We start from the raw sequence: 22273 nt of genomic DNA, 5'->3' as shown, positions 1-22273 counted from the left end.
ACAGCAAAACACCAAAAAGGAAATTGAGAGAGCCCTGCTCTTTACTATCCAAGCCACACATGAGCCTTCCTAACACCCTGGAAACATGTGCCTTGCACCAAGGGAAAATAAACGACGAGCAGCCAGCAAAAAAAGGAGGAGGAGGAGGAGGAGAAGAATGCCTCCCTTCTCTAAAGCTTCAGTATTATTCACTCAACAATTACTGCTCTTTGGATCATAATCATAGATCTTAGACATTTCAAATATTGTGTTAAAAATCACTCATCTATTTTACATTTATAGTTTTATTGGAGTTTTGTAATAAGTACTTTATACAATAACTATCGTTTTTAATCTTGTGTGTGACTTTACAAGGCCTAGAAAACACCTAGGTATGAGTTAACCTTATCATGTAATAAAATATTTTCTTCAGAGGAATGAAATTCTAATTTTATCAGAGTATGAGGAACTTGGCCTCTACTTATAGAAACCTATTTTGAGTACTTTTAGAGAATACTTTGCAACTACATTTGCCGGGGTCCAACCCCAGCAGGTCCAGGGGTTCCCAAAGGCGTAGACGGAGTCGGCGAAGAAGGAAGGACACGGAGACAGTGTTCAGTTGATCAGCAGCCTAGCCAGCATCTCCAGCCGGGATCTCCAGCCAAGTTCTGGTCTGGATCTCCAGCGAAGTTCTGCTCTTTATTGTCTTGTTACATCCGTATTTATCCCAGTTGATTTTAATCCTGTCAATTTCTATTACAAAGGTTAGGGCGTTTCTTATCTCCATTCCAGGGAGTAAAGATTATGTAGCTTAAGCATGATTGTTTGTAGTGATTAACTACCCGCCTGGCACTTAGTTAAGGAGTTTCATCCCCTCCCTGACTTCAGGGAAAAATTCCTACCTGGGGAAACAACCTTTCTAGGAGAGGCATCCCCTCCCTGACTTCAGGGAAAAATTCCTACCTGGGGAAACAACCTTTCTTGGAGAGGTGACCTTGGTTAAAACACACAGCGCTAAGGGGAGCAAACATATTAAGAACAGTATGCTATATACGCCAGGTCCCTTGAAACATATGCTGTGCAGATGTTTCTTTCCTGCAGTGACTGTGTCAAGCAGCAAGGATGGACCGGCTTCCGGCAAATTTCCCCTTTTTTATTTTTTAAATGATCACGCATGCAAATCAGTGGCCTCCTCTCAGATTGGGCCATTTAAGTCTCGGAAGAAGAGTGGCAAGCAATGATAGTGAGCATAGCTATAAACATAGTGGATGGAGCGCAGAAGGAGCCCCATTCCTGTAGAAGGTTGCCAGCCTCTTCAGTCAAGGGATTTCAGCTGTCCTCAAGTTGTTGGTTTGGTTGTCTTTGTTGGTCTGGCTAGCGGGCGGCGTCACTGGCGACAGGCTTCCCGAAGCGTCAGCAAGTTGAAGGGCTGCATCAAAGGGTCCATCAGGGCCGTGGTTGATGGTGGTGTCGATGTCCGAGGAGGAGTAAGCTGTGCCCTCTGGATCCAGCTGATATGGAAAATGGAGGGTAGTAGAAAAAGAAGAGAAAGCAAAAGAACTACAAGGCATGGAAGTGTTTAGAAAAAAGAGGGAGAAGAAAGGGAAGAATGCAGCATCCTGACACAGCCCTTTCCTTCAGCTTCCCCTTTCCCTGTGGTCCAAGGTAGAAATGGGAAACAAGTCCTGTTGCAGTGAGAGGGCAGCTGTTGTCAGCCAGTCTCTGTCTTTACCTGGGTCCCGATCTGAGCTGGGCATGGGAAGCAGGAAGCAGCCATGGGGACAGGAGACCTTCCTCAGAAGGGGCGAGTGTTCAAGCCCCTGCACCATTGGGGGGGGTGAGGATCTGTGCCCCACCTCTGTTGAACCCCAAGTTCTCTCCTACTGGCCCTCGACTGTGCCTGTCTTAGGTTGCCCCACCCTGTGGGGTCTTACCCGTCGTTGACTACCAGCCATCTCTGGGCCAAGTAGGGTGATGTGAGGTTCAGTTTTGTCTCCTTGATAGCCTATGTCCCTCTGGCCTCCATGCCCAGCAACTGCCTTTGGATTCCCTCGCCTGCTGGCGGGGCTCTGGCATTGATCATAGGGAACTCAGGTTTCTTCTCTAGAGAGGGCCTAGCTTACGCCATTGGGCCAGAGACAGATCCATGGTACCAGCCACCATGAGGCTTCAACCTCAGCATGAACAGAGAGCTCAGGCAACAGCTATGGGCAATTGGATTGTAAGAAGAGGGTCCCTCTTGGCACAAGGGTAAGAGGCGCCAATACAGGACAAAGGAGAGTCCTGGAACAGGGCTTTCTCAGCCCAGGATGTCAGGCTCTTGGCACAAGACAACTCCATGTATGGGGCATATACCAAACACCCCTAGTCACGGCATAAAAGGGAGGTGCCCTTCCTGGAACAGTAGGGTAGGGAGATTCTAGAAAACGCTGTGTTCAGGAAAGAAGGAGAAAGGCCAAAGAACCAGCAAACAAGTAGTTAGATTTTAAAAAAAGGAAAAAGGAAAGGAGATGTGGGGCAAAGCTGGGACATGTGGAAAGACAAAACGGAGGCACATGTGATCCTCCCAATGGACAGATTGTTCCAGCTCAGGTCTGCACATCTGCTGCAGACGGGCACTGGTCAGGTGTGCTATGATGAGGCAGAGATGGCGGGCGGTGAGACATAAGGTCGGACTAGACGGTCTGGAATCCACACAGGTGAGTCTGCGTCCTGTGGAAATATACAAGCATATCCTCTCCCCAGGGTTAAAAGTACATCAGGTCCCTTCCAGGCTCCTGTAAGCAAGTCTCTCCATTTGACGAGGGCTTTAGGTTTAGTTAGATCAGGGTTCCAATGCCTGTACATCGGGGAATTTCCCTCAGAATCTACATTTAGTATATTAATTACAAATAGAGTATGTTGTAGGACATGATGAGGAGAGGAATATTTAAACTCATTTTCTTGTAATATTTTGTAACAAGAGTAAATCAAACACCGCTGGGGCTATATAATAGAACTCCCATTTGAGATAAGATATCTCTTCCCCATAATGTAAAGGGGATAGTTGTAATTACATACGGACAGAATGTTCCTGAATGTTGATCTTCATCAGTCCAAGTTAGAATCTGAGAACTCTTTTTTACATTAGATGCCTTGCCTAGTCCTACTAGGGAAGTGGAGGTGGTGTGCGTGGGCCATGAAGAGGGCCAATCCTTCTCTGCTATGCAGGAAACATCTGCTCCTGTATCCAATAGACCTTCAATTGGTTTTCCCTGAATTTGTAAAATTTTTGTAGGTCTAGTAGCATGGATTTCTTGTATCCAAAATGCTGCATCACTAGATCCAAAGCCTCCGGCCCCTCTAGCTTCCTGGGTAACAGCTGTCCCTATTTTATGTATTGGTAACAGGATTAATTGGGCAATTCTCTGGTTGGGCTGAATCTGTATAGTTGTGGTGGGTGGGGAAAGTAAAATCTGTATTTCTCCTGTGTAGTCTGCATCAACAACTCCTGGGATGACTAAGATCCCCTGTAACGAGGTGGAGCTCCGTCCTAATATTAAACCTACGGTTCCCTCAGGCAGCGGCCCAGACACTCCTGTAGGAATGGCTGCTACTGGCGAGTCTGGGGTTAGTACTGCATGGGTGGTTGAGTGGAGGTCCAATCCTGCACTGCCTGGGGTTGCCCTGAAGAGGTCACTGACTGATCGAAATTTGCAAAGGGGTTGAAGGTTGATGCCCCTATTATTGCAGGGGCCTGGGGCTGGCCCCTTCTCAAGTTTCCCGATTGAGGTGATGGGATATAACCTCCTTGGGAGCTATTTGTAGAGTTTAAAGGCCGACCATTTTTATGGTATTTTGATCTACATTCCTTTGCCCAATGGAATCCTTTCTGACATCGGGGACAAACGGTTTTTGGAGGATTAATATTATTCCCTAATGTATTTCCAGGCTGTCGAGGAGCTTGCCATCTGGCCTGAGTATTATTATTTTTATTTGGGCATTCTCTGCTAAAGTGCCCAGATAAGCCACAAGAGTAGCAGTTCATATTTCTTTTATTACCTGTATTATTGCTGGCTTGTCCTATACCCTGTACATATTGAGGGTATGTCTCCCCTTTGAGAGCTGCAGCTATAGCTACACCCTGTATAAATGCTGGACTTACATCAGCACACTGTTTTATAAAATCATTTATAGTTCCTGTTCTTTGAATCGGCCTTAATAAAGCCTGACAGGTATTATTAGCATTTTCAAAAGCCAGTTGTTTGATTAGGATATCGGCTGCCTCTTTGTTATTGTTTACTCTCTTGACTGCCTGCATGAGGCGAGAAAGGAAATCCTGATATGGTTCCTCGACCTTCTGTTTAACCTCTGTAAGGGTGGTGGTTTTTCCTGCTGTATAAGGTAGGGATTTCCAGGCACTTACTGCACAACTGGTTACTTTGGTAAGTGCCTCTGTGGGCATATTCATTTGCTCCTCAGCCGTGTTAAAGTCACCTTCTCCTAATATCATGTCTAGGGTTATTCTTTTTCTGGTTTTTTCGCTAGTGGCTACAGCTTTCCTAGCAAGATCTTCATATTCAGTTTTCCATAATAAGTAATCGCCTCCTGAGAGACAGGCTTTACAAACCTGTGACCAATCATAAGGAGTCATCCATTTACTGGCTAGGGTTTCTACCAAGGTTTGTGTGTAAGGAGCTAGAGGTCCATATTCAGAGCAGGCCAATTTTAATTCTTTAAGTACTTTGTAAGGTATAGGCTCCAAGGTGGGGTTTCTATTCCCACCAGACTCATTCTCATATATAACTGGGAAGCAGAGTGAGAATTCAAGATCTCCATTAGCTTCAGCTTCTCTTATTGCCCTTTGAAATTTAGACATGGAGCTCATAGGAGCCACAGGACCTGGTTTAGGCTTCCTTTCTAATTTGGGGAGCCTGTTTTGAATGGGAGGGCCATTCTCCTCTCTACTGACTGGAAAGGAACAATGGTCATGTTTATGATATTTATTCTCCTCCCGATCAGTAGGCATAGCTAAATTGCTTTTAGATTGAGCTGAAGACAATGATGATGTGTCCTCTCTGGGTGGAGCCGAGGGACTATTTAAATTTTGAGAAAGTTCAACCGTTTTTGCCTCTGGTGCCAAGGTGTCACAGATTGATTCCCAGAGGGAAAAGAAACATGGCAGGACCTTGTCAGATTCATGGTGTTTCTTTAATTGCTTTCCTACTTCAACCCAAGTTTTTAAATTAACAGTTCCATCCTCTGGAAGCCATTGACATACTTCTTCTATAAAACTTTCTGTCTCACTGGGAAAAACCTCAACTCCAATTCTGTTAGTAAGCATATGCGTTAAAAGATTAATACAGAGTCTTTTTTCTTTAGACTCAGTATGACCCATCTTGTCAATCTAAGTTCTGTACTAACTACCCGCTTACCCTACTTATTCTCTATGGGGGGGGGGGGGGTCTGCAGCACCCTACGGTGCAGTCCTATCCGTCCCAAGTACGGGGGGACTTACCTAAGGGAACCCTGTTCGGGCGCCAGATGCCGGGGTCCAACCCCAGCAGGTCCAGGGGTTCCCAAAGGCGTAGACGGAGTCGGCGAAGAAGGAAGGACACGGAGACAGTGTTCAGTTGATCAGCAGCCTAGCCAGCATCTCCAGCCGGGATCTCCAGCCAAGTTCTGGTCTGGATCTCCAGCGAAGTTCTGCTCTTTATTGTCTTGTTACATCCGTATTTATCCCAGTTGATTTTAATCCTGTCAATTTCTATTACAAAGGTTAGGGCGTTTCTTATCTCCATTCCAGGGAGTAAAGATTATGTAGCTTAAGCATGATTGTTTGTAGTGATTAACTACCCGCCTGGCACTTAGTTAAGGAGTTTCATCCCCTCCCTGACTTCAGGGAAAAATTCCTACCTGGGGAAACAACCTTTCTAGGAGAGGCATCCCCTCCCTGACTTCAGGGAAAAATTCCTACCTGGGGAAACAACCTTTCTTGGAGAGGTGACCTTGGTTAAAACACACAGCGCTAAGGGGAGCAAACATATTAAGAACAGTATGCTATATACGCCAGGTCCCTTGAAACATATGCTGTGCAGATGTTTCTTTCCTGCAGTGACTGTGTCAAGCAGCAAGGATGGACCGGCTTCCGGCATACATTTTTGGGTGCAACTGTTAAAAGCAGGTATTGATGCCCCCAATTTTTTAAAAATAGTGACAATAGCTTTAAAGCATCAATCACATGAGATGAAGAACCATCTAGAGCAGTGATTTTCAACCTTTTTCATCTCATGGGACACATTAAATTAATTACTAAAATTATGCAGCACACCAAAATATACTTTTTGCTGATCTGACAAAAATAAAAAAAGTAAGTATAGTTTTAATTTATTCATAGTGGATGGCTATTGATATATTGGCTGTTGTATTTTTCTTTTTTTACAATCTAATGGAAAAGAGGTCAATGCCTCTGACTAGTCAGGTAATGCATGTTTTAAAAATTCTTGCAGCACACCATTGAAAAAATTCACTGACCTAAAGGATGATTCTTACGTATAAGAAGACTAACAGGAGACAGTAGTTAAGGTCAAATACACATGCCAGCCAAGGAGTGTGAACTTTGATTCTTTTAGCCAATGAAGAGCCTTAAGCAGAGCAGTGACAATTACTTTGGTGGCAGTGTGGAGAACAAATTAAGGGAACAAGACTGAGAGCAGGTTGATCAGGAAATGCAGTGTCTGAAATACAGCACGGGGTGTTGGCATGAAGAGAAAGGCACAGATTCCGTAAATGTTAAGGAGGTAAAACTTGTTTGGGTGGACAAGATGAAAGGGTTTTATCCCCTTTGCTCAGCAAACCTGGCTTATTGCAGGTGCATTTTCCTGTTACTACCTTGGCAAAAGGTTCTAGTAATGTCCTGGTAAAGAGGTTACCCCTCGTGATTAATACAGACCTGTGGTTATACTGACTGTGCTAGTGAAAGAATTTCACCTGTATCGTAGCAGTGACTCTGCACTGCCGCTCAGAACGGAAAGCGGGCCTGGTGCAAAGCCATAGTCAGACGTGTCAGTTACCTGCAAATACTCAGGCCTAAGTGGGCACAATGGATTTACTGTTTGGATATTGTGAAAATCCCAAGGATTTTTTTTTTCTAAAGGGAAAAAGAAATAAAATTGTGGTACTTTAAAAGATAATTCCACAATATATTTAAAAGGTCAGCTGTAAGTCTGTATAATGATATTACATTGTAGAGGCAGTTAATCAGTGACTACATTTCCCATAGTCCTTAAGGCAACGTCGCCTGCATTACCCAGAGGGCTGTGCGATGTTCGTGAGAACCGTGAGCGTCCGTGGAAACAAAAAAGGTAAACCGAAGGGGTTGCTCTTTCACGTTGCTTTGCAACCACATTTCCCATTCTCCTTCCCTACTTCATCCCTCTCCTCTGTCTCCGCTTCTCTGTTCAAGGGCTTCAGAAGCCCAATTACTCGGGGATTTGTCTTTGTGGCAACTCCAAGTTACGTTTTTTTGTGCCGCACGGCCGGAAGTGTGTTGTGCCCGGAGTCTCCTGGGAAATGTAGTCCGGAGCCCCCGCCCAGCCGAGTGTTTCTGCCTCCTCTGGCCCCAGAACCAGGGGCTGGGTGTCGGAGGCGCCTTGGTGGGGGAAGTTAGGGAGGGTGGTGGGGTGCTGTCTGCGCACGGTCACCTGCTGGCCCAGGACACAGAAAGGTCGTAGAGCCTCGAGCCCGTGGCTAACGGCCCTCCGCAGGGGACTCGGAGGACAGCAGTTGGGCGGGGGCGGGCCCGCGCCCCGGAGGCCCGAGCCGCTACCCTTACCGCTCGCCCTGCGGGTGGTGAGGATTTTCCCGCGTTTGGGGCAAGCTCCTCTGGCGTTACCTGGGCTTCCGAGCACCGAGGCAGGTGGACGGCCTCCTGGAGAGGCGGGGTGTCGTTCGTGCGCCGGCCCCGCTCGGATGGGTCGCGGCGAGAGTTCCCGGGGAATGCGCTCGGCTGGCGTAGATCCGCCGAATCACAGTGATGAGAGGGGTCCTGGTGAGTCCCGGAGGAGCCTTTGGTAGAGAACATCCAGCCCAACCCACTGCTGTGACAGGGAGGTACCAGCCCAGAGAGAACCGGGGAACGGCCCCGACGGAGGAATCCGGCCCAGGGCTGTCCGCAGAGCACAGTGCGGATCACAGAACAGGCGCTCAAGCGTTTAAGCGTCTTTTCGTTCTAAGAACAAACAGCTGAAATACGTCAAGACAAAAATAATTTAAGAGAAGTGGACCTGTAGACTAAGAGACTTATCAACCAAATGCAATGTGTAGACCTTATTTGGATCATGATGCTAACAACCATAAAATTGTGAATTTTTTAAAAATCAGAAAAATGTGCCTTAGCGGATTTGGCTCAGTGGATAGAGCGTCGGCTTGCGGACTGAAGTGTCCCGGGTTCGATTCCGGTCAAGGGCACATGTCAGGGTTGCGGGCTCCATCCCCAGTGAGGGGCGTGCAGGAGGCAGCCGATCAATGAGTCTCTCATCACTGACGTTTCTCTCTCTCTCTTCCTCTCTGAAATTAATAAAAATATTTTTTAAAAATCAGAAAAATGTGAACATTGATGATATTAAGGATTTGTTTTAAAATTTTAGTTGGGATATGCCGGGGTTCTTGACCCGGCATCTAGAAGGGTTCAGCAATCTGGAGAAGGCTGTGCGTAGATTAAATAGGAGTCCAGAGAAGAAATATAATTTTGAGAGGCATTTGAGGGTCAGAGGAGCCTAGTTTAAAGGCAACTAAGATCTAAGATCTCCTCGTCTCAGGACCCCATGCTTTTTATTAACACAAATTGTCCTGAGGCCAGGCAGAGATACACACTTCAAAGGGTCAGGGTTTCATATACAGAGGCATTGTCAGAATGGAAGAATTAGCCTACAGCTGTTCTGGTGTTTGGCCAGTAGGAGGAAATACCATGTAGATTAAGATGCCCTGAGCTGTCTGGCAGCCAACAATCAATTTAATGTATCCTATTCAGGTTTGGGGAAATGCCTTCAGCCATTCCCAGATTCAGCCCTGCTGTCATGCTGGAATTGGCTTCCGGCAGGGATAATGCTATTGGGGTTGCGCTTTAAAAAGGAAAATAGTTTTAGGAACATAAACTGCAAACTATATGGGTGAAGTGATGTCTGAGATTTGCTTGAAAAATACATGGGGGGGGGGGGGGGGGCGGAGCAGATGGAAGCAGATTAGCCAGGTGTCAGTAATTATTGGAGGTGGAAATAGATACAAGATCACTAAACTGTTCTCTCTACTATCATACATTTTTTTAAAAAAAGTTCAAGGGTAGCCCTGGCTGGTTTGACTTAGTGGATAGAGTGTCAGTCCTCTGAAGAGTCCCAGGTCTATTCTGGTCAAGGGCACTACCTCCGTTGCAGGCTTGATCCCTGGCCCTTGGTCAGGGCACGTGCAGAAGGCAACCAATAGAAGTTTCTCTCTGTGTGTGTCTCCCTCTCCCTTCCACTCTTTCTAAAAAAAATCAATGGAAAAAGATCCTTAGGTGAGCATTAACCAAAAAAAATTTTTCAAGTGTAATTTTCTTAACTCCTAGAGCTACATACTGAGTTATCAGAAAAAAGATATACTGTGTATACTGTGTGCGATTTGCTTTCAAGTACTACACACACATAGGAAGTGTGATGGGGCGTGGAAGAAACAAGAATGGCAGAAAATAGGGCACCTTGAGCTATGGAAGCTGCGTGATGGATATGTGAGAGTTCATTGTATTATTGTATTCTCTTTAATAGGACTGAAATTTTCTTTAATCAGGTTTTTAATTTTTTTAATGGATTTTATGGTTTTCAGAAAGTGCCTACATATAAAGAAGCTCATGAGAAGTTTACCTGAAACTTAATCTTCCCCTGCACAAGTGAGCCTCCTTGGGGACTTCTCCAGTTAAAAATGATCAAGCATGAAGTGGGAGAGGGAGCTGTGTCCTTGGTCACCCAGACTCCTCAAAAATAGGACAGAATTCTGACGGTGAAGGTAGAGGCAGAGGACGACTTGAGGGGGTAAGGAAGAGACCTTGCTACAAGGAATCTTCCAGCCCGAGCTGGCCTGTCCACACTTCAGACAGTCCTAAGACTAGGAGGTTTGGGATCCATGAGGTTCTGCCATGTCCCCAGGAACTCTGCTGCCAGTGGCTGAGGCCTGAGATGCCCTCGAAGGAACTGAACCTGAAGCTGCTGCTGCTGGAGAAGTTCCTGGCCATTCTGCCCTGAGAGCTGCAGTGGTGGGCCTGGGAAAGCACCTGGGCCTTGGAGAGAGAGAACTTAATGAGCCAGGCCAGCAGTTAGGAGAAGAGAGAACAGGTGTCAGAATAGGGAGGGGTCTGTCCTCCTCCAAAGAAAGACCAAATCTATGTTGACCCAGCTCTGTGTGTCTCTATTCATCCTAGCTCTTGCCTTTTTACCTGTGGGACATAAATCAGGTCTTGGATGACCTCCTAGAGCAGTGGTTCTCAACCTTCTGGCCCTTTAAATACAGTTCCTCATGTTGTGACCCAACCATAAAATTATTTTCGTTGCTACTTCATAACTGTAATGTTGCTACTGTTATGAATCATAATGTAAATATCTGATATGCAGGATGGTCTTAGGCGACCCCTGTGAAAGGGTCGTTCGACCGCCAAAGGGGTCGCGACCCACAGGTTGAGAACCACTGTCCTAGAGATTTGGGAGGGGGGGGTGTTTTTTTCCTGTGACATTCTGATTCTCATTCTTACCTGGGTATGTTTCATTTAAAACATTATTGAAACCACTCAATTTTTAATCATTCTCTACAGAAACTAAAATACATGTTCTTCCACAAAACAGAGTCACATTGCTGGCTGCACTTTCCATGCCTGGGGCTTCTTACCCACCCTCTTCTTAAAACTGAAAAGTAAGGGCTCTGACTCCGTGCCCCTTCTGTTTACCCTCTTACTGAAAGACTAACCACGGGACCCTGAGGGGTGTGATCTTTCCACATTGTGTTCTTAGCAAACTTGTTACCTCTGGAGACACAAACCCAAAGTGTGAAAAAACTCCCAGTCTCAGCAGACATCTTGGCCTTATCCTCATAAAGGGCCTGAGCTAGAACCACCCAGCTCAGCTGCTCCCCGATTTCCCACCCTCAGGGACAGAAAATTCATGTTAGTTGTTTTAAGTTGCTAAATTTTAGAGTAATTTGTTACTCAGAAAAGAAAACTAATTACAAGTGTACTGACAAAGGATTTGGGTACCGTTTCCAGGTTTCAGAAGTCACCTGGGAGAGGTAGGTTAGATTTTGGGGTGTTCTGATATCTGTTGAGAACAACTAGACAGAATATTTGAAACTAGGACATTTAAGGGAAAATTCAGGAAATATCATATCAATAGATCCAAATTATATTTACTTTAATATAAATCAAACTTATTTAATTTTCAAAATAACTATTTTTACCAAAATGAATCAAAATTTAATTTGAAATAATCAACCTGTACACCTTAAATATATATAACTTTTAATTCCATATCTCAATAAAACTGGGGGGAAAATTTAAATAAAATTAATTTAAAAAAATTTACAGTATCTTGGGAAATAGGATTATAAAGGACTTTCTCTTTAAACATTTCTTGTTAAATATGTAACAATTATTTTTTGCAATGAACGCATGTTGCTTTGTAACCAGGAAATAATTTTTGAAGAAATACACTAGGGCCGTGGTCGGCAAACTGCAACTCGCGAGCCACATGCGGCTCTTTGGCCCCTTGCGTGTGGCTCTTCCTAAGCCTTAGGAGTACCCTAATTAAGTTAATAACAATGTACCTACCTGTGTAGTTTAAGTTTAAAAAATTTGGCTCTCAAAAGAAATTTCAATCGTTGTACTGTTGATATTTGGCTCTGTTGACGAATGAGTTTGCCGACCACTGCACTAGGGGAAATGTCTAACAAGAGCAAGTAATTCTCTGTTTCTTTCAGAGCGCCCAATTTTCTTAATTGGCTCCAGGACAGGACGTTTTCGGGAGAAGATAGCACCTCCACCATCTGCACAAGAGTCCCCTCCCATCACCAGCTTCGGCCAATTGAGTCTTGGGAGCACCAGTCCCTCCAAGCCAGCGGTGAGAGGCAGCACCCCCGGGAGAAGAGAGCAAGGTGTTCGTTTCTTTTTCCTGGGCCCGCCTGTGTTGGAAAGCAGGACAGAGCATCACAGCTTCAGGTCTCTGCTGAGAGCTGAGTGTGATCACCAAACTAGTGTGAGGCCTTCAGTCCAGAACTCAGAGCTCCTGAGGTCGTTGGAGGTCAGCAAAGGGAACGAAAGCCTCGTCTCAGTCATTCACAGGTGCCCCAGCCACAGCTGTGTCCTTCATTTCGGAGGAGTTTACAGCAGTGGGCTGTTTTGAATTCTGGTGTGATTGCTTTTTAGCCAAATCACACTCAATGGTGTAGCTCACGGAGAGCTTTATTTACAATAACTTTATCTTTTCTTCTTCCCTACATGAGGCCTGTATTCAATTTGAAGGGAACCTAGGAGATCAAGCCACCCAGTGGGGTGTATGGAGGGGGCTCTGCTTCAGGGAAAGGCCAGGGGGTCGGGAATCAGGAGAATAGACCCGATGAGGCATCCACCTGACCCCGGGGCAGTGCTGGGCAAACTCATTAGTCAACAGAGCCAAATATCAACAGCACAACGATTGAAATTTCTTTTGAGAGCCAAGTTTTTTAAACTTAAACTGTATAGGTAGGTACATTGTTATTAACTTAATTAAGGTACTCCTAAGCTGGCGTTTGGCATGGGCCACGAAGTTTCAATCGCACTGTACCTCGCGCCCGCACGTGGTATTTTGTGGAAGAGCCACACTCAAGGGGCCAAAGAGCCGCGTGTGGCTTGCGAGCCGAGGTTTGCCGACCACGGCCCCAGGGGAGCAGGCAGGGTGGAGGGGTGGGCACACTCCTGTGTCTCCTTCCGAGAGGAGTGGGTAGGTCACTGTTTCTTTGCTGTAAGTTCTCAGAACGTAGCACTCCTTTGTAACGGGACAATACACACTCATTGCAAAGCCAAGAAACACCACTAGGAGGCTGCTGCTGTAGATGAGCAGTGTCCACTGATCTCTGCATGAGCACAAGGAACCAAGAGTTGACTTCACAAATTTGTAGGTGCCCGTGGATTCCTACATCAGGGAGAACATCAGTCTCTTCTTGTTCTGTGTCCTTATTTCAGCTCCCCCCACTGAAATAAGCGACATGTTCAACAGCTTCTACAGTCTCTTGTCTCCTGTCTCTGTTGGGATCTCTGGGACACAAAACTAGGGGAGGCCAGAGGCAGGGATGACACTTATCTGGTTCCCACCAGAATGGATGGATGAGTTGTTAAAATATTGAAATGCTTCTAGACTAATTGTTAATCAGGTTTCTGCTGTGTCCCCTAAGACCCACCTTGGCCACTCTAGTTACTCCCCTCCTGCTCCCTGCTCCCCTCCCCCAACCCTCAGGACCTCTCTAAGGTCCAGCATCTAATGCTTATCACCGGGTCCTATAAGAGGACTCCAGGCCCCTGCCTCTGGATCTGCAGATGAGACCAGCATCTGTTCTAATCAGTCAGTGTTCGATCACTACCAGTAGTTAATTGTAGTATCCCCCTTGGTCTTTATTCACCTTCACTGCCCATGCTCATGAAGGAAAGCTGAGTATCGTAGCCCAGCAAAATGAACACTGGAACCAACTGGATTCAGGTCCTGGCTCCACTGTATACTATGTGATCTTGGGCAAGTCCTTTCACCTCTCTGAACCTCTGTTTCCTCATCTGCAGGCATCAAATAAAATAATAGAGGAGAAAGTTAATGAGAAATGTAAACTACAAAGTGCTTACATATAAAATTATTTTTAAATTATTGTTTAAGATGTGTATGAGTTCTTTGTCCAACACAGGACCATACCTTCAAATCCTGCTTTCTTCCCTCTGCCCGGGCCCCTTCCTTTTTACCTGTTCTGCAGTTACCTCAAGCCTCCATCCTCTGCCACCCTCCAAGGGGTACCCCAGGACTTCACTCTTTGGAGGTCACTAGCCTTGGCCCCTGGAGCCATGTTTTTGGCTCCCTTCCTTAGCAACACCCCCTTCCTGTGTGGCCAGGAGAGTTCAACTTACTCTTCCCTGCTTCTCAGATTTCCCCTCCTGTCACCCCACTACCATTTTGGTCCCCTGCTTTTTCCTCATCCACTCCCCAAGTTTGTAAAATATTAATTTGAGACATTTTCTTATAAAAGTAATACATGTTCATTATAGGAAATACAAATACGGCTAAAAAGAAAATGAAAGTAGCCCAGCCGGTGTGGCTCAGTGAACCGGGAGGTCATGGTTCAATTCCTGGTCAGGGCATATGCCTGGCTTTTGGACTCAATCCCCAGGGCACGCAGGAGGCAGCCAGTCAATGATTCTCTCTCATCATTGATGTTTCTATTTCTCTCCCCCTCTCCCTTTCTCTTTGAAATCAATAAAAATGTTTTTTTTTTTAAAAGTAAATGAAAGCAACTTATAATCTTACTACATGTATAGTATTTATAACCTTTTTTAAAAATGTAGGATCATTTATTATTTTACAACCTCATTTTTATTGCTATATCACATGCCATTATTTATGTAATCGATCCCCTATGATAGGCATGGATTTTATTTCAATAGCTTTTTACTTTGCACTATGTATAATTTCAGTTGTGACCTAAGGACTGAGGACAAGGAGTTCACTCAGATCAGGAACTTGCTGAAAGAAGACCCCACCGGTAGCTCATGCAGACTCAGTGAAACTTTGCAGGCACCAGTGCTGGAATACCGCTCAGAATGTTCCAGTACCTTAGACCAGCATCAGGGAACCTTCCAGAGGGGAAGTCAAGCAGCTTGCCCACCCATGAGAAGAGTTTGAAGAGTTTCAAGCAGGAGAAACAAAATCTGTGAAGGTGCCGAGAGTGATCGAACCTGCAGGCCAGGTGAGCCCCTTGTTCAAAATCAGAAAAGTTGTCCAGGCAAAGACCCCGTAGATGCAGCACATGTGGCAGACCCGGCCCTGGTTCAGCATCTGAGCCGCACAGGATAGAACCCTCAAGAGTAGCATGGACTTCCAGATCTCCCAGAACCTGGCCGTCAGGCCCACCGGTGTGACCAGGTCAGGAAGGTGTTGCTTTTATGAGTAAAAGGTGAACATATGATAGAAAGGGACCACCAAGCCCATGGGCAGGAGAGGCTGGGGTGTGTGAGAGCTGAAGGGGAATGAAGGACATGGCTAGAGAGATTGGGTCAGGCATCCTTCAGGAAGTCTGGTCCCCCAAAACAGACCCTCTCTTTGTGGCTTTGTAACCAACCAGGTTTGTAACGTGATACATTTTCTCTCTCTCTCTCTCTCTCTTAACAAAACTAATCCATGTCCGTAACAGAAACTTTAAAAATATGGATGAAAAAAATGTAATCACCTATTCCAGAATCACTGGTAACATTGAGTGTCTTCCTAATATATATATATGTATATATTTCAGATTTCTTAAAAAAAAAAAAAAGAGGTGGGCACCCCCTGGTCCCACAGCTACATGCAGCCCCAACTTCTTTCTCACCTGGCTCTCACAGTGAGAGAAGCAAGGTTCCTGCAGGCGTGTTTGTGAACACAATAGCAATACCTCTTTAGGCCACAAGAGGGGGATGTTTGCTCATGCACATCTGTCCCAAAATTTCTGGGGAACCATGAAGTCTCCTTCAGCTCCCCTTGAGGCCACCTATAGTAATTCTGTTCACTGCATCTCTTGGAAACCCTGGTTCATGAGGAAAAAAAGACAGAACTCACATTCTCACTCTATAACCACATCTGCACCAATTTAACAGATCCTTGAACAGCTGTCTCACTGTTGCAGCCTTGGGCTTCTGAATGAGGGGATAAACTACAAACCTGATCAGGTCATCTCCCAAACCCAACATTTTTCACAGCCCTCATTGTTCTTAGGGTCCAGCCTCAGGGCCCTTGTTGGCTGGGTTGCTCTTCTCCTCCCTCCACCCCATATTCTGTGCTCCTCACAAACACAGCACTGGCCGTCTTCCAGCCCCTCTCACTCTGCTCCGTCACTAGCACACCTTCTAGCGTGTTTCTCTCTGGAAGGTGCTTCTCAGCACACACCAGGCTGGAACTTTTTCTTCCAGGTCTTACCTGACATCTTCCTCCCAGAAGTCACTCTCAGCCCTGTGAATCTGGCTTATGTGATTCTCCTCTGTGCGTAGCATGTGTGAGCATGTGGAATAGACTTCAGCTCTCCCAGTGCCTAACAGTCAGGCCCCCCTGTGTGACCAGGTCAGCAGGCTGTTACTGTGATGAAAAAAATGAGCACATGAGAGAAAGGCAGAAGGGCAGGGACTGCCAAGGCCATGGGCAGGAGAGGCTGCCCATAGCATAGCATGCGGGATGACGGCCTCTAGAATGGAAGTTCCATGAGGGCGGGGACCATGTCAGGCTAATTCACTCACATTCCCAGCACCAGAGCACAGTGCCTGGCACTCCGTAGGGCTCAACAAAGATTTAGTAAATGGATGGAGGAATGAATGAGTGTGCCTTTCCCAATTCCTTCAAGTAGAGTCTTCAAAAGCCAGCCCTCCCCAGCTCACCACGTGCCTCCTGTTGTCCCTGGAGTCTCTGGAAACATACCCGGGGAACAGTGGTGCTACAGGACCAGGTGTCTCCCTTGTGATTGTTGAGAAACAGTGGGGTTTGGAGTGAACAGATCCAGCTTCAAGGAAAGCTCTGCCCCTGCTGGCTGTGCCTGTGCCTTACCTTCCTTCCTTACAAAGGGAGGTAAAGGGTGCCAGGATTGCAGGATTGCGCTGAGAAATCCTGCTCTGGCCTGACATGTGGTAGACGTCAGATCAGAGTTCTTTCTCCTTCCCTCCCCAATGCTCTCTCCTAACCCCCTCCAACCTGAAACCTGGGGACACAGACACTCCGACAGTCTCAGGGGTGCTACTGTTCTCCTGATTCCCCTCTCTTTTCCCCGAAGTTGCCAAGCCATTTGCTGCGGAGACCTCCTTCCCTGTCCTTGTTCTTCAGCAGAGATAATAGTGCCAGGTAGAGATCAGAGCAGGTACCTAAATGGTACTTGCTGAATGAATGAATAACTGATTGGACCAGCCAGTCACAGCAGCATCCCCTGCGACATGCTTGCCAGTGGTCAAACATGTAAGGTAGTCACCGGCCTGTTGATGGGCAGGTGGTCTCCTGCCCTCCTGACACCACCAGTAAGAGATTACGCACATGTGAAGACACAGGCCAAGACTTTACTGAAGAAAGAAGAAAGAGAGGCATTGTAGCCCCAGGGAGAGGAAATGGCCAAGAGTTGCAGCGCCCAGATTCTTCTCATGCACAGATTAGTACCCCCGCATGTGGACCCCAAGGGTTATAGGTGCACGTCTGTGTCACTGAACCAGCTCTCTCCCTCAGGATGCCTGCTTTCCCTATAGCCAAAGTCTGTCTGTCAGGTCTGGTACTAAAAGTACAAGTTCTAGATTTGCCCTTTCATCGTGTTTTCTCTTATGAGGCCCCTCCCGCAGTCTTCTTTGGGCCCTGCGTGGTCTGTGTTTCATGAGCTCCATCATTCATAACCCCTCTCTGCAGTCAGAATCTTCCGGTGATGAATAAGGGCTGATTTCTCCTCAAATGATCACCGCCCCCAATTCATTACATTTGAAAGATTTAGCCCCAGAATGGCTCCTGTGCTGCTGGGTGAGGTTTGTGCTCTCTCGGTGCGCCACTCCACTCACTGAGGAGTTTTCTCCCGTCTGGGACGCGAAAGGTTGAGCTCTGACGTGGGTTCTGCTCCATCTGTCCTAGAGCCCGGCCCTGTGATTGTACCCTCCCCGACAGCTGCTTACTCCCTCTGAGGATTTTCCTGCACTGCTGCTATTCATAGGGTATCTCCAGTGTGAATGAGGAGATGAAGGGGAGTTTTCTCTATTCATAGTATTCGAAGATTTTCTCTGCCCCATGAGTTCTTTGGTATTCTGCCAGGATTCTGTCCCAATGTTTGGCCGCGTGCATTGTGCCGGCAGAGCCAGGTTTGGGCTGAGAGTCTGGTTTCCCAAGATGATGTCTTTATCAGCATCAAGTCCCCAGATCCTGGCCTCTGAAGAGAAGCAGTCCTCCCAGGATGACCCCACAGTTGTACTCTGGCCGGAAGGCTGAGGTTTGTGTTGACAGCACAGCCTTGACCCTGGCTTCACACTGTGATGACACCATAGGAAATGAGAGTGTCACAGGCCCCCACCCCCACCCCCGTTTCCGAGAAACTTCTGTGCAAGGAGACAGCAGCCTCTGGCTTTCTCCTCTTGTGATTACAGCAGGAGCAGGGGCCGCACAGGGAATGAAGAAGGGCCTATGTCCTGAGCACCTGGGGTCGTTGCTCACACCACACTGCCCCTGGAATGCAGCCCTTCCCCCTGAATTCTGCCCATCCTCCAAGCCTGCCCAAAGCCCACTTCTTCCCTGAAGCCTTCCAGGGACCCTGTAAAACCCACTTAGCACTCAACGTAACGTCCCAGTCCTTCATACCTTTATAATCAAAAGCCTTTTTCTTCTCGAACAGACTTCAAGCTCTTTGAAAGAAAAAGAACGCATCTCATCTTTATGTTCTTCCTGGCACCTCTGAGAGACATGGAGAGACTCAGGACGACTTGTGGACACTGCAAGTGAAGCTGATGGATCATGGTTCAGGGCGGTCATGGATGCAGGTGCGTTTACCTTTGACTGAAGTCGGAGCCGCCTTCTCTGGGATGACTGTTGGTTGGTCTCGTCCATGTCATACAGGAGGGAAGTGATCTCACTGGGATTACCACCTCCCCACCTGACACCGCCCCCCAGCCAGGAAGGCCAGCCTGCTTAACCCCGATATCCGTAAGTGGCAGATGCTTTGTCCCCATTGCCTCAGCTCTGCCTGAGAACTGTTGCTACCCACCATGCATTGTGCTAATCCTGGGAATGACCTTGTGGGGCGGGCAGGAAATAAGCAAGAAATCAGTATTGTAGAGCTGTCCATCAGAGTGTCCTGGGTAAGTATGGCTGGCTTAGGGACTACCTTCGGCATGAACTTGGAGCTCTTAAGGGCAAGGTCTGAAGCATCTCCATATTCACAGTGCCTAGCTTAGCACCTAGGAGGTATTCGTCTGGCATGGAGTACGTGAATTGTGTCTATAGTCAGCAGCAACCGAGAAGTTCGTGGAGGCAATGAGAACAGATGTTAATGGCTGTAGTGAATGTCCACCTGGGCCACTCGCATACCCAGTGAGCGCGCATCATCCCTTTGATGTATAGCAAAGTTCTGGGTCCCAAGCACAAAACACAGAAAGGGCTTCCTGCCTTTTGTTGTTGCAAAAATCTCTGCCTCCCCTGGGGAAAGAAAAAAGAGAGTTGGGGGGGAACATTCTGTGTATACATCTAAGGTCTTATAGAGCCTTAGAGCTCTCTTCTACTTTTCTTTGTTGTTGTTAATCCTCACCTGAGGATATTTTTTCTATGGCTTTTCAGGGAGAGTGGAAGGGAGGGAATGTGAGAGAGAGAGAAACATCAATGTGAGAGACACAATGACTAGTTGCCTCCCACGCGTGCCACAACTGGGGGCGGAGAGTGAACCCGCAACCCAGGTACATGCCCTTGACCGAGAATGGAACCCTCGACCTTTCAGTACGTTGGCCAACGCTGTAACCACTGAGAAACACCAGCAGGGTTCTTCTACCTTTCTTTAACAGCTAGTAAGTTAGAATGTTCTTGGTGGGATATCAGAGCTGCTTCCCAGTGCTGGCACTGCCTGTGAAAACTGCATTTCCTAGGGACCCAAGGCTGCTGCTAGGCGGTGGGGCGTGGAACCTGGTGAAGCTGTGAGCCCACCACTGAGCATTAAGAAGGGAACGAAAGGGAGTGTCCTCGCCAGCTGCCTCTGCATCTGCTGAGCAAGGCTTACACGTTCACGGGCAGGAGGACAGCTGGTCGCTGGGTTTTGTGCTCCGGTCTTGGAAGTTTTTAAATGGAATATCATTTGCAGGGAGTCTCCAGAACACCCTCTCAGATCACTCTTCTAATGACGATGCCAAGACCAAAGTGACTAAGAAATTATGGAAACAGGCATAGGAGATTAAATGGATAATGAAGTGAAGGCTGTTGAAGGAGGAAGGGACTGGAGGGTCAGGTGACTGTGAGCTCCGCACGCCTAGAGAATTGGCCAACCAGTTCCAAAGGCTTCTAGGAATTTGCTCAAGAAACCAGATCTACTCCCTACTCCCTACCACAGAGGACACCAGGAGACTTCCCTGTCCAGAACAGCCAGGGCAGCCTTTTCTGATGTTCAGTGACAAGCAGACTGTTCTTGCTGGGGCTCTGACCCCACTCACTGAGTGTATAGGCACAATTGCAGTGACTAACACCTTTAATGCCAGCTGTGCCAAGTGCTTCACATGCAGTATCTCATTTATTTATTTTTAAAAAGTTATTTATTGGTTTGGAGAGAGAGAGAAACAATGATTTGTTGTTTCACTTATTGATGCATTCATTGGTTGATTCTTATCTGTGCCCTCACCGGGAATCGAACCTGCAACCTTGATGTATGGGGATGATGCTCTAACCAACTGAGCTACCTGGTCAGGGCCTACAGTATCTCATTTAATCATCCTATGAAATAAGATGTTTCTATCCTCATGTTACAGATAAAGAACATAAGACTTAGAGAAGTTAAATAACTTGACTTTCATGCAACTAATACGTAGAAGAACAGGGATTCGAATCCCGGCCTGCCCATTACCTATGCTCTTGAAAGTTCTACTTTTCCCATTGCAGGATTTTAAATCCCATTTGCTGGAATAGCCAATCCACTTTCTACCTCTGTTTATGGCCATATTGAAATAATCCTGCTTCCGCAATCCCTTCTTCAGCGTGTCAAAGTACAAAATGGCTCATGAGAGAGAGAATCCAGTAGGTACTGACCACTTCCAATCCCTATTAAAGCCACATTCCCGAGAGATATCCAGTTTTCTCCAAGGAGTCACTGGAATTTCTGCTGTGGGAATTCGGGGAGATTCTTGAGTCATGGCAGATTCAAGAACCTGATTATGCTGTCAATCCTGTGAGGCAGGACAAAGCAGGAACAGTTTATTTCTGCTCCCGCATGACTGGGTCTCAACTGGAGTGACCAGATGGCTGCATTTGACCATGATGGTTGGACTGTGGCCACAGGTCAGGTACTGCCTGCCACTTTTCTCCATGTACCATCTACTGAAATGGAACTGAAATGTCCAAATGTGTTTCATGCCCTCTTTAGTCTTCTCCCCTGTGGTCTCTCTCTTGGTAGAGTACCCTAAACTTGTATTGTTGCTCCACTCCACTATACCTGTCCTACCTCACAACCCCTTTTGTGGGGAGCTGCCTCATTCAGCCCTCACCGCCAGGTGGTTGTGTTGTATCACATGACCCTGCCTCTTTCCCCTCCCCGCACATACATACAAGGTCACTGGACCAGGATCCATGATAAACTGGCCAAGGACTTTTGAAGTCACCTGGCTCAAAAATATAAAGAAACCTAGTTAGACCAGTCAGACTCTCCTTTTGGGAAATTTGAACCAAAAAAAAATAAGACAGTATAGGCAGTGTGTGACAAGATGTTGAGGGCAAGTAGGGCCTGGGTGTAGCAATGTGCTAGCCCAGTGGTCGGCAAACTGTGGCTCAGCAAACTGCGGCTCGTGAGCCACATGCGGCTCTTTGGCCCCTTGAGTGTGGCTCTTCCACAAAATACCGGCTCTTCCACAAAATACCGACTTCTGCGCATGGGCCACAAAGTTTCAGTCGCACTGTACGTGCGCGCCCGCGTGTGGTATTTTGTGGAAGAGCCACACTCAAGGGGCCAAAGAGCTGCATGTGGCTCGCGAGCCGCAGTTTGCCAACCACAGTGCTAGCCAGAACTAAATTGAAGAAAAATCTTAGAGATTGAAGGGGGAAAAAAGGCTATGACACAGTGAAAATGCACGGATTTCCGGAAGGAACAATGAGCCTGCCTTGGGCAAGAGGATAAAGGAATGAGCAGAGCGGAGCTGGGCCTCTGTAAAAGGAGGAAGGAGCCAGCCGCAGAGGCACCCTGGCCCTCCATGGCTCACCAGGCCCATGGGTGTCATTGCAGCAGCTGGTTACTTATTTCTTTCGCTGTCCATTGGTTTAGAAATGGGCATATGACTTAGTTCTGCCTAAACATATTAGGAAATGGCTGGGGGACGTTCTGGGAAGAGTTTTGCTTTTTGATTCAA

At 46.9% G+C, this 22273-nt stretch overlaps 1 long non-coding RNA gene across 2 annotated transcripts; it reads left to right on the top strand.

Moving 5' to 3' along the window:
- The first annotated feature begins 7552 nt into the window (after positions 1 to 7552).
- LOC118657030 lies at positions 7553 to 20507 on the top strand. 2 transcript variants are annotated; one of them, XR_004967799.1, is made up of 4 exons: positions 7553 to 8008; positions 11953 to 12092; positions 14681 to 14952; positions 18577 to 20507. It is a non-coding gene; the product is annotated as an uncharacterized LOC118657030 (long non-coding RNA). The 2 variants fall into 2 exon arrangements; XR_004967798.1 differs by having other exon boundaries at positions 11953 to 12126.
- The last annotated feature ends 1766 nt before the right edge of the window (positions 20508 to 22273 follow it).

Source organism: Myotis myotis, unplaced genomic scaffold (assembly GCF_014108235.1).
Source record: "Myotis myotis isolate mMyoMyo1 unplaced genomic scaffold, mMyoMyo1.p scaffold_m19_p_5, whole genome shotgun sequence".
NCBI classification, from domain to species: Eukaryota; Metazoa; Chordata; class Mammalia; order Chiroptera; family Vespertilionidae; genus Myotis; species Myotis myotis.
Note: the sequence above shows the minus strand (reverse complement) of the source record. Positions and strands in the feature narration are given on the sequence as shown.